At 33.0% G+C, this 12,322-nt stretch overlaps 1 protein-coding gene across 17 annotated transcripts in view; it reads left to right on the top strand.

The window, feature by feature from the left end:
• Window positions 1–12,322, top strand: part of pHCl-1 (pH-sensitive chloride channel 1) — a 61,560-nt gene that overhangs the window by 24,187 nt on the left and 25,051 nt on the right. For 14 of the 17 annotated variants that reach the window (XM_066391063.1, XM_066391062.1, XM_066391061.1 and 11 more), the window contains exon 2: window positions 7,078–7,251. The gene's annotated coding sequence lies outside the window, so the exon portion shown is untranslated. Of the gene's footprint in view, window positions 1–7,073; window positions 7,252–12,322 lie in introns of all 17 variants that reach the window. The other 3 variants (XM_066391047.1, XM_066391048.1, XM_066391046.1) reach the window with 1 other exon arrangement.

Raw genomic sequence — 12,322 nt, 5'->3', positions numbered from 1 at the left:
TGTGAAAAACGCAGTTGTTATAACAAATTAGCTGTAGCTTATACAAGAATAGGTAAACACTATACAGGCTGGTTACTTTTTCAATGCTCACCATTGAGATATCTAAAACGGTAAGAGTTACAGGATCGGTTAAATTAGGAAACAGTTGTGCATTTTGATGCTCATTATGGATCCCCATTTGGATTTTGGATTTATCTGTCATGATTCCTAAAATATCCGTAAAAGCTGAAAAAATGCTTTAAAAAAATTCTACCAGAAAAACTATCCATCAGATTTTGATGAAATTTCAGTTATTGACATTTCTTGTTATGGCGCTTCACATGACATTGACAGGCCTTTTCTGCGCCTTCTAGATTTTGCATACTGATAATTAACTTTTTGTTTTTTTATGTATTCTACTTGAGCCAAAACATTAATTACATTATGATTGCAAAGGCAAAACCATTTTGAACATTTTTTGTAGTTTTAAATTTGTTGTACAACAAATTAAATAAAGCAGTTAATAATTTTGCGTATTAAGTTGCTTTTATAGGGAAAAATAGAATAATGTACTTTGCGAAGCATAGTATAAAATTCTAATATGGCGTCCATCACACAACGAAAAGTTGATTGACAGTGAGCAAAATTTAGAAGGCGCAGAAAAGGTCTGTCAATGTCATGTGATGCGCCATAACAAAAAAATGTCAGTAACCCAAGTTTCATCAAAATTGGATGGGTAGTTTTCCCGATATAATTTTTTTAACAGCAATTTTTCAATTTTTTACAAATATTTCAGGAACCATCACTGATAAATCTAAAATCGAAACAACTCCATAATGAGCATCAAAATGCGCACGTTTTTTCTAATTTAACCAATCCTGTAACTGTTACCGTTTCGGATATTTCAATGGAAAGCATTGTAAAAGTAATCACCCTGTATAATATCGTATAATTTTTGGTAACGTTTATATTGATATAATATGTTTTCATAATATTACAGGTAAAAGCTAGATCTTTATCATATTGTTTTACATTGATAAATATACTATTCTATTTCTTTTTTGTTTTAGGCAGTATTTTAACTTGTGTTTCCACAAAACCTCATTAATGCGTGTTTATATATTCTGCATAATTTAAAAATAAAACCCTGCATGAATATATTTGTGGAGAATACAATACAAAGTCATAAAATATATTTTTTTAAATATTTAACTAAAAAATAAATTTTGGCTTCATAGGACCCCGCGATAGTAGTTATATATGGTTCAAATCACGTAACTTTTTATTCCCGTTGCAAAATATAACGACCGAGAGTTGCCTTACGTAAAATGACAAATGATATAAATTTAATGTGCTAAAAAAGAATAAAGATATATTTGAATGTCTAAATATTACCCTATTTTTTACACGGTTGCCGCTTAATTTGTAGACGTTTTGGTTTGATTTAATTTTTTTATTTTTAAAACTTTTTTATTCATTGGTGTGATAATTATTTGCTCTAGATCTAACAATACTTATAAATACTACTAAATACCGATAGCTTTGCACCAATATCTGATAAATTCCTGCTACGTATTAATTGTGAAAAGATATGGCATCACTGTTGATATAAAGCTTGTGACGTGCATAAAAAATTACGTGATTTGAATCATAGGAACAATTAGACGATAGTAATTAATTTCTTAAAGATGGGTGCTTTTGTCATAATAAAAACTGCACTTTGAGGATGATAATTCTATATGAAGAGGAGGAATAGAAAATGATGGGACAGCTATGAATAGATGCAAATGATGCCTTATATAAAGACTTAAAAAAAAACACTATGTAAAATCGTCAGGAACGTTAAGGAGCCAAGTAAGTAAGTCAAGATCAGTTAATAATCAAGTGATGAAATTTAAATCGAGAAGAAAATAATTTCTAAGTGTTCCTTACAGTAAATAATATTAAATGTGTTCAATAATAATTCATTCAATAATAAAATTGATTCAGTCGATTCGTAACTTAAGAAAATATTTTTATTCAAACTATCTGTAATTATATGTTGAAGAAGAAAATTGTTATAAAAGTGCAATTTTCTGATAATACCTTACATCTTTTGAACCAGAATCAATGTTCAAAAAAATCATGCTCAAAGGCATAATATTGCTCTTCAAAGTTCTGTAGAATTTAACACTCTGAGATTATTTCACAAATTTTCCATAAAATTAAACGCATATTGAAAAATTCAATAGTTACGCAGTTTCAAGTTAAGACGTTTTCAAAACCGGATTTGGATTATAGAACATCCGGCGGATTATGCACCTCTCCATATTCTGAAGGAGCTTAGGTTAATCCAGATTAGCTTAGTGCATGGATCGAATGTAATCTTAACTTGGAGGACTAACGTCTTAAGTTCCAGATTAAATCTGTTTGTTTTGGTTCACTTATAATCACATAAGAAATATAAGGTTTTAATCATTTAAAGACACAACGTGTGAAATAAAACATATCAACAATTAAAAAAAATTAAATTAAAAACTTAACTGCTACGTGTCACTGGTTAAAAACCTATGAAAAAACTTACTCAAAAAATAGTCAGTCCCCGTAATCAATCCCGACACTTGATTTTTAAATATTTTAGACACCTTTCTTAGTGCCTCTATTTACTATAGACTCCTCCCAAGGGTCGAGGGTAGTCGACACAGAGTAGAAATACAAATTCTCAAAGATTTCCCCAAGGATTGGAGAAAACTGTGCTTTTTGAGTGGACTTAAGCTGATGGATATCACTTCGTTACATACACAGTGAAAGAATAATGCATTTAATTTGATCCTACAAAATTGTGATGTCGCGTGCGAAAACTATGAATCATCTCGAAATTTCTATATCGACCAAAGCATTGATATAAATTAAAAACAATAGAGGTTTCAATACAAATACATGAGGCCCCTGACGGGCCCACGTCTCACTTAGAAGTTGGATTCCCAAAAGTCACTAATTGAGATCTTCTGACAACAAAGGCCCGTCGAGGCACACACCGCGAATACCATAAATCTCAAGTTTCTCAAGAGTACATTATTGTTAACGCAATCGAAAGCCTGAGTGATGTCACAGACCGAATGAAGTCTGAAGGAAAGTAGGTCCAAAATTTTAAGGTAATTTATTATTTCTGCTGTTAAAAATAAAAATCATGTTAAACAATTTCAAATAAAATGACATTATTTTATTAATAGATAATCGGTCCCAGTCAAAGGATTTTTATCCTTAATTATCTTATACCCCCTCTTTACCTCAACAGAATCAATTGAGGGAAGAAAGATACAGTTTTTACTTCTTCCGCCAGTCGAGAAAATACCCTAATCCATTTCACCACCAATGGCACTAGATAGGTTGGAAAAAACGTGTACTGCATATTTGATCTACAAGGTGTTTTTGATATACAGGGTGTCCCACTAAGATGTTCGCGGAGGATAACTCAATAACTATTAAGCTTAGAGAAAAAGTGTAAAGACAAAACAGACTTTATTCTTTCAACACTACAAACTAAAAATATTTTCGTTTATACAGGGCTCAGCATAAAGCTTGTGCAATATGAAACTTCTTTATTTCAAATGGAACACTATGTATATTTTTGCACTTTTAGATTCCAGGCATTAAACTGATCAAATAACTATTAAATTTCCCTACACCTAAACCTAACCGTTATTGAGATATTTTGATTTAAAAGAAAAAAATTGCCAAAACACCATTGCATTAAAATGTAAAATTCTTAGCTGTTATCAAAGTTGGCTTTATGAAACTTTGTCGACATGTTAACCAGACATAATGGATTAGGTTGGCAGGAAAAGTTTTTATAAATATTATACAAGGTGCCCAAAAAAAAATGTCGCATTTGAAGAACTTTGAAAGCAGAAAAGTCGATTATTTTAAATGAGACACCCTGTATATTTTTACATGTCTGGATACTAAATTTAATTCTGAATCGATTTCTATTAGGGATCCCTATGCCTAAAATTAACGGTTTTGCCATAATTTGCGTTTTTTTTATTATTGGCTAATAATATTCCGAAATATCTTAGTTGCCTTTGAAAACTATGGCTCGTTCCCAGCACTAACAAAAATTAAAGTAAAAAAAAAACAACAAAATTAATATATTAAGTATATTTTAACAAATGTTCTATATGTCCACCATTTTGTTGTGAGCAAATACGATACGAAATTCTTTTTAAAAATTAATCATGTACCATTTCTTAAAGTTTGCACATCAATCGTCTGGATTATAGTTCTAATTCTATTTTTCATATCTTCTTTTGTTGTAGAAACAGTTTTATACGCTTCTTCTTTTACATATCCCCATAAAAAGAAATCCAATTTAGTTAGGTCAGGCGATCTAGCTGGCCAATTAATAGGTCCTCCCCTTCCTATCCATTTATTTTCAAAAATGGTATTTAAATATTCTCTTACTGAATGACTAAAGTGTGGCGGAGCCCCATCTAATTGCAGCCACATGAGTCTAATTGTTTCTAATGGTAGTTCTTCTAAAGACTCCTCAAAACCATTTTGCAAAAATTGTAAAAATGTATCTCCATTAATAGAATTTTCAAAGAAATAGGGACCTATTATTTTAGTTCCAAGAATCCCCGCTCATACGTTCAATGTCCACCGATGTTGATGATTCAGGGGTAAAAAAAATGTGGATTTTCATTATTATAATAATGAAAATTATATTTATTTACAAATCCATTGCTGTGAAAAGTTGCTTCGTCGGTAAACAAAACCGTATTAAAGAAGTTCGGATTACGCTGATTCTCTTCTATGGCCCAATTACAAAAATTTAATCGATTAACAAAATCATTATTATTAAGCTCTTGAAATAACTGAATATGGTATGGATGAAACTTAAATTTTTTTTGCTATCTTATTTATGGTAGATTTGGAAATACCAGTTTCTAACTCCAGGCGCCGGCAAGAATTATGAGGGTTCTCAATTAAACTTTGAAGTACTAAAAGTTCGTTTTCTTTATTTGAAACGTTTTTCTTCGTCTGGTTATTCTTCATGTAATTAACATTTTCCGTTCTCTCATAATCGTTCTTTGAGCTTCTTAAAAGTTGAAACATGAGGTAGTGATCGTTCGATGTTTGGAAATTTTTGCCGATATATCTTACTTGCTAGTAAGCAATTTCCGTCACTAGCTCCAAGCGCATAGACCATTTGTATTAATTCATTTTTAGAAAAATTCATTTTTTTAAATCAATAAATAATTACTAATCAACATATTAAGCTAAAAAAATCAACTAATTAACCAAAAGTTAAAGAAATGATAAATCAATATTTGTTTGCTTAAACTGAGATAGTCGTTTGTTAAATAATATAAAATGTCATTTATAGAAGCAGCCATATTTTTCCAAGGCAACTAAGATATTTCGGAATATTATTAGCCAATAATAAAAAAATCGCAAATTATGGCAAAACCGTTAATTTTAGGCATAGGGTTCCCTAATAGAAATCGATTCAGAATTAAATTTAGTATCCAGACATGTAAAAATATACAGGGTGTCTCATTTAAAATAATCGACTTTTCTGCTTTCAAAGTTCTTCAAATGCGACATTTTTTTTTGGGCACCTTGTATAATATTTGTGGGATTTATCTTTTATTCGGTTGTCTAGGGTTTATGTATAATTGGGATAGGGTACAATACGAAGCTTAAATGGTAACTTCATTAGTAAAAACTCGCGTCACTTAGTTCGTCGTTCACTCCGGATATCAAAGAGAGCGATTCTCCTTGTCACAAATCTTAAATATTAAACCTGGGGGTAATAAACCAGTGTCGTACCTCGAGTAGAGGCCAGCGACCGTTACAACATCTGGCTGCTGCGAGCCAGCACCACGAACCATCCTTTGTTTGAGCCCTTAGCAACCATCCTCCGGCCCTTCTTCCTTGGTTCAAACAAAGAGATGTTCGCTTTTTGGGTTTTTTCCGTGACACAGATTCTAGGAGGTTACTGGGAGAACCCAGCAACAGCCGAGAATCACTCGAACTCAGGTACGATACGCATGGGCGTAACATCGAGGTACCTCACTTTTTAATCCCCCTCGGTTCCTCAACCCTAATTTAACTAATACTATCTAACAAATATTCGGACTTTCCCGTTGGTGTCTCGATTTGGTCAGACAGTAATAATTACATTTAGAAGAGTTAGAGCGATCTGACGAGCGGATCCTACATATTTATAAAAACTTTTCCTGCCAACCTAATCTATTATGTCTGGTTAACATGTCGACAAAGTTTCATAAAGCCAACTTTGATAACAGCTAAGAATTTTACATTTTAATGCAATGGTGTTTTGGCAATCTTTTTCTTTTAAATCAAAATATCTCAATAACGGTTAGGTTTAGGTGTAGGGAAATCTAATAGTTATTTGATCAGTTTACTGCCTGGAATCTAAAAGTGCAAAAATATACATAGTGTTCCAGTTGAAATAAAGAAGTTTGATATTGCACAAGCTTTATGCTGAACCCTGTATAAACGAAAATATTTTTAGTTTGTAGTGTTGAAAAAATAAAGTCTGTTTTGTCTTTACACTTTTTCTCTAAGCTTAATAGTTATTGAGTTATCTTCCGCGAACATCTTAGTGGGACACCCTGTATATATTATATATTATATAAAATCATTGAAGCATTCTCGAGATATAGCAAAAAGTATGTTTTTTTCAAAAACTTTGACCGCCAATAGCATCTAAACGAGACACTTTTTTCAAATCACTTTTGAACTAAATCTTAATGTTTTCACCCAAATAATCTTATGATACCATTTTTGACATTGATTTTCGGGACATCCTGTATACAAACTTCGTTACAGATATAAGAGTTGACCTCAGCTGACCATTGGTATATCTAATCGGTATGCGTTACATAAAGATAAAATGTACGAATGTTGATTACCAAACGTATACCACTGGCCGGCCTAAGATTACTTAAGCTAATAAAATTTTAAGGAAAAAAAGTTAAACGAAGTATTTAATAATCTTTTTATCACTGACTATTTTGCTGTACATCATTATGTATTTTTCCAATCCGACTTTCCCCATTTTTAAAACATAGTTTTTTTTCCAGAGAGTTTGTGGCCTTAGGAATAGTGGGTAGCAGTGGCGCGCGTGAAAAAATGCACCCCGAGGGCTTGCCAACCGAAATGCCAAGAATATTTTTTCGTGAGAACAGGTGCCCCGACCAACTACAACACTGAGCCTGGCTCATCCCATTCAAAGAATAGGCAAAATGCCTCTCTGAAAAGGTATGGCATTTTATATCCATTCAACGCATTTCTTAGCTTTATTGATTAAATAACCTTTCAGAAATTTCCAAAACAAGTTAAACAAATTGTAAACATTAATGACCTCATATCGTAGGAAAGAAAATTGCGACCCTGAGGTTAGATTTGCGTTTTATACCAGTAAGTACAATAAAACTTCGATAAAAGTTTCAGCTTTGTGGAGCTGAACAAAGCGATTCTTTGATTTATGCTTTAATGTATTAAAATCCCCATGGAGCGATAACGCTTTTCAGAAATCTTTTCCTCCAGAAATTGTTTAGAGAAAAGTTTGAATAAGCCTTGGCCTACTCTGTCGGTTTAGATGTCTTAGAAGAGACATTTAGCTTATAGTATTATAACACCTCAACAAGCTTATGTCCTTCTAGCTTAGGCTTGGATATTCGGCTGAGACAATTTATGGTTGCCACGGCATTACGAAGGTTCCTTATGAATTTTGTTCAACCTTTATTATCATTTGTACACAATCAATCAATCTTCGTCAACAAATGTGGGTGCTTAGAATGAAACATACTGGCAACTAATAAAACCACATGTGGTGGTTAATGGTGCCAGGATGACGTGATACACATAGTATTGATACATTACATTACTACCATAAATAACTTTATTTTCTTTATAACCTTTAAGGCAAACTCTTATCGATTTCAGATTTATTTATAGAAAAAATTCCTAACGTCGGTAAATATTAACATTTTGCTTGCCACTTCATTTGCCTCATGTAGGTCAACCGGAAAACGCCCCTAATTGATATAAGAGAGAAAGAGATGAAGAAGATGGCACTAAAAATAGCCCCCATTTGGCTTAGAAAGGAATTCTAGTATTCCCTTTTGGAATCCATAAAATGTGTTGTGATTTGACAACTCTTTACCCTCGTCACTATGGATTTTACGTTGTATTATGGGTTTTTATTGGAAATTCCATAAAAACTCTGGAAACATATTCACGCTAACGGCAAAAGGGCTATTTAAAATATTCGATCCCCGAATAGCGATATCTATCAGGTGCAAGGCCTTGAGCCTTGGGAACGTGGAATTAGAACTGGTTGAGTCATCACACGGCACGTTACATTTCAATTTCCTATTTGGGAACAGACGGGAATGTGCAGACCTGACCTCTGGATTTATTTTGGAACGGGCCTTGAAAATTTCATCAACTTTACGCAATATGCTTTTATTGAAAATAACATGCAACGATCTTTGATACGAATATTTGATGAAATACTGATCTTAAAAATTATATCAGGGTGGTTAAGGGGTTGAACTACCTATGAACTTATCCTAACACCTGATTGTCTCAGGGTTAATAATATTAAATCTTTTAGTTAAGATGGTAGCATAAAATGTTTTAATGGATTTGGCCCTAAATGCCGGAGAACGTCACAGTGAGAGAAATAATAACAAATCACTCAATAAGTCTCCAGTCTAACTAAGAAAAATTAACTAACACAGGAAATCATATGGGCCCGTCAACAGGCTCGCCATATATGTGTCAGACCGGAGACTTATTGAGTGATATGTTATTAGCTGGAAAATGAGAATTTATTGAATTCAGCACTATAAAAGTTTCCCCTAGTGTGATAATCGACCATCAGGGTTCCACCCAGGAGGCTCTTCACATAGCAATACAGTCACATCGAACGCTGTCTGCAATGATCAGAGATTGATCTCCACTTTAGCCATGAAATCATGTGCCACCGTGACCGAAAATATATAATTTCTCCCTCAGAGAAAAGGCTCTTACTAGGGACGACTCTCAATTAGTGTTTGCTTGTGGGGCTTTGCGTGGAGTTCAAACATCTCTAAAGACTCCGAAAAAGACTGAAATTTCCCACTTCTCCAATAAACTCCTCTTGGAGGATAGTAACGGGATAGCTCTCTGCAGTAGTAGAGTTGCTCTGTGGTGCTCTTTAGCACGAGATTAACGACTTATACTCTAATGGACTCATTAACTTCATGAATTTGACAGAACTGGGCACTTTTTATGCGTCCATCCTTCTTCCTTCATTCAGAAGCGTTGTTTAAAATTAAACCAGTTATTTTTTATTTTTTTTAAATACGATCCCTATTCTCAAATTTAACTTCCGCAGCCACATAGTCGTAGTTTTATGTTCTTGTTGCATGAATAATTTTTGTATTATTAAACTTACTTTGGTAAAACGTACTGAGTTCGACAGGTTTTTATACAAAAATTATTGTCTCTTTCATATTTAAGAAACATACGATGAAGTTATTTAACTTCAAACATCTTCCAATTACCACTTGCTACGTCCCTAATTCTGCATAAAAGAAAGTCAAATTTTCAGAATTTCAAAAGACATTTCATAGCTCTTAAACTGTATATTGACTAAACCAAAATCCATTTTACTATCTTTGAATTTCTTCCAAACCCCAATTACTACGCCTCTGATGTTTCATTGGTGTAGTTCAAAATTACAGAGGTTTAAAAGACATCGCGTGTCACTTATACTGAATTTAACAGAAACTAACCCAAATTAGTAATAGATTTTAAATGTTGCTTATTAGGCCTATGAATTTCTGCCAATTAATTCCTTTAACCAAATTCATTTCATTTATATAATAAATATAAAAATAAATCACGCAAGTGGCAATAGCTACCCTGATGTAAACTAATTTTATTGTATTGAAATATCTCTTCATTCTCCTCTTCCAATCTTTTATAAAACAAGTGAATAATAGATAATATTCATCGAACAAAATTGGCCAATTTCTCACGGGTGCTATGGGTTTAGTCTCATGAGGGCCGTATATCATATACGGAGCAGAACACTCTAAAAGTAAGTGTTGATTGAGAAGGAAAATATTTGAATATAAAAGTCTGAATTACTGCCAAAGTTATTCTGTAGATCTATTTAATGCATATTTAGCTCTATTGGCTTGGCACCTGGGTCGCCTTAATTAAGCGGTCTGCATTCTTCCCTGTACTCTACGTGGACTCTGAAGGAATCCTTTCGAGTAGAGCTAAGAAACACTTAATCAAGCCCTGTTTTCGTACATGAATCAATATCATTATTAATTAATATTCTAACAACATAAATTATTAACTAATATTAAAAGGTAACTAACGATGGCTGCTTATAATAGCATATACGGGGATTTTTAGCAAACTTACGAAAAGTAAAGATATTTAGCCCTGGACAAAATATACGAGTAGTACTGTACTTACGTATAATGAGTATCATCTCCTCAGGGAGCCTGTGTAAGTAGCTTTGTTCCTTATGCAAATTTTTCCATCAAGGATGCTAGCTTTCATTACATCGTTTCATTACTCGTCCAATACTATAATATTTTCTACGAACGTGAGCAAAACACTCCTTTTCCGCATCCATTCCTTGCTTGAAAGTCGTACCTGTTATAGTTACATCATTTATACAATGAGTTCTCCCAGATAATTAACGCCCAAATAATTAACGTCCAAGTCACCAAATCAAAGCAGAAACTCCAATACTAATAACAAACTAAATCAAAAAAATACATAAACTACTTGGAAGGAATAATCAACAAAACATTAAAATTCACTAAACCGATACATTTTAGATTTAACACATTGTTAAGACTTAATGCACAAAAAAAATTCAACATTAATTCCTGAAAAAAAAATCTTCAAAACAGGTCGAATTTGGAATTAATTTAAACTCGAAACAGAGGCATGGACAGTTAAGACCTGAAACACACAAAAAAAATCAGTTTTAATTACTGGAAAAAAAATCTTCGAAACAGTTCAAGTTTCGAATTAATTTCGAGTTGAAACAGAGGCGTACACAGTTGAGAGCTGAAACACAACTTTTCCACCAAATTGTCTGAAATTCGTAATTTTTATTAATAATATGTTTGTAAATAATGTATTCGACACTTTTGAAAATCTTGGAAACCGTTAGAGTTGCTTTGGAACCTATGTTCCTTGAATACCACTATTGAGGCCATGGATCCTTGGAAAGGCACTTTTCGGACCCTCGTTTTCGACACCAGAAAATCGCAAAAATTAGGCACCAAAATAATACTCTGTCTCGGAAGCTAAAAAAGATATTGCCAAATAATTTTCGTTTCGAGTTAACTAGATGATTACTTTGTTTCGTATTTCAAATATCTTGTTTTTTGTGCCACCACTCGACTAAATCATCTAAAAATTAATGTTTTGCAAATGTACGAGTCACAGGACGAACGATAAAAACGATACGATGGCCTTCAAACATTTAAATAACTTTACACCCTTTCTTGCGAGCATAGAGCGCATCGGTGTGGCCATGGAAACGATACGCGGAACGAAATAATATACAGCGTATTATGTGCTTGAGGAAGGCCATACAAACAGTAACAAAAACCACTTAAAGTGGTCACCAACACGGAAAATAAAATTAAGCGAGGTTAAATTAAGTATAATTATCAGTCACCAGTCATTTACCGCAAATAAGTCTTTTGGATTTATAATCCAATTGGAATTCTGTCAACAAAAACTGTCATTTTTCGGTCATTGAGAAGGGAGATTTTAGTTACTTTTTATTTCCGACACAGCACGCACTGCACTGCTCAGTTTCACGTCCGCCTGTGGCTTTTTTCTTTTCAGTCGCCGAAATTTTTACTTCGACTCCATTTGAACTTCTTCCAAGTATGCTAATCAGCGATCGCTCAACTTTTACCCGTTTTCAACCGAGCACAATAGCAAGCAAGATATTATCAACATATTTCGAAACACCATTTCATTGCAAACAAAAATTAATCATAAAAAAAATCGTATTCTATATAGATGTTTCTTTTCAAGGACCGAGGAAATTTATTAAATTAATAGACATTTGCGTTCGTGATTAATACATCTTGTCTTTTGATGGTAAATTCATTTATGACAATGATTCCCTAATCATAAGGGCATATTTGAATAATAAAATCCTAAAAGGCCCTTAATTTGATAAGGCAACAGTCGAATGTAGCAAATGAGGCACTAAAATACAGAGACTAAAATGCCCTTTAAAATGATACATCACTTAACCCCCTTTACCATTTAAGATATTTGAAAGGGT

This window comes from Euwallacea similis, chromosome 6 (assembly GCF_039881205.1).
Source record: "Euwallacea similis isolate ESF13 chromosome 6, ESF131.1, whole genome shotgun sequence".
Lineage (NCBI taxonomy): Eukaryota > Metazoa > Arthropoda > Insecta > Coleoptera > Curculionidae > Euwallacea > Euwallacea similis.
This window is presented reverse-complemented; position numbering and strand designations above follow the sequence as displayed.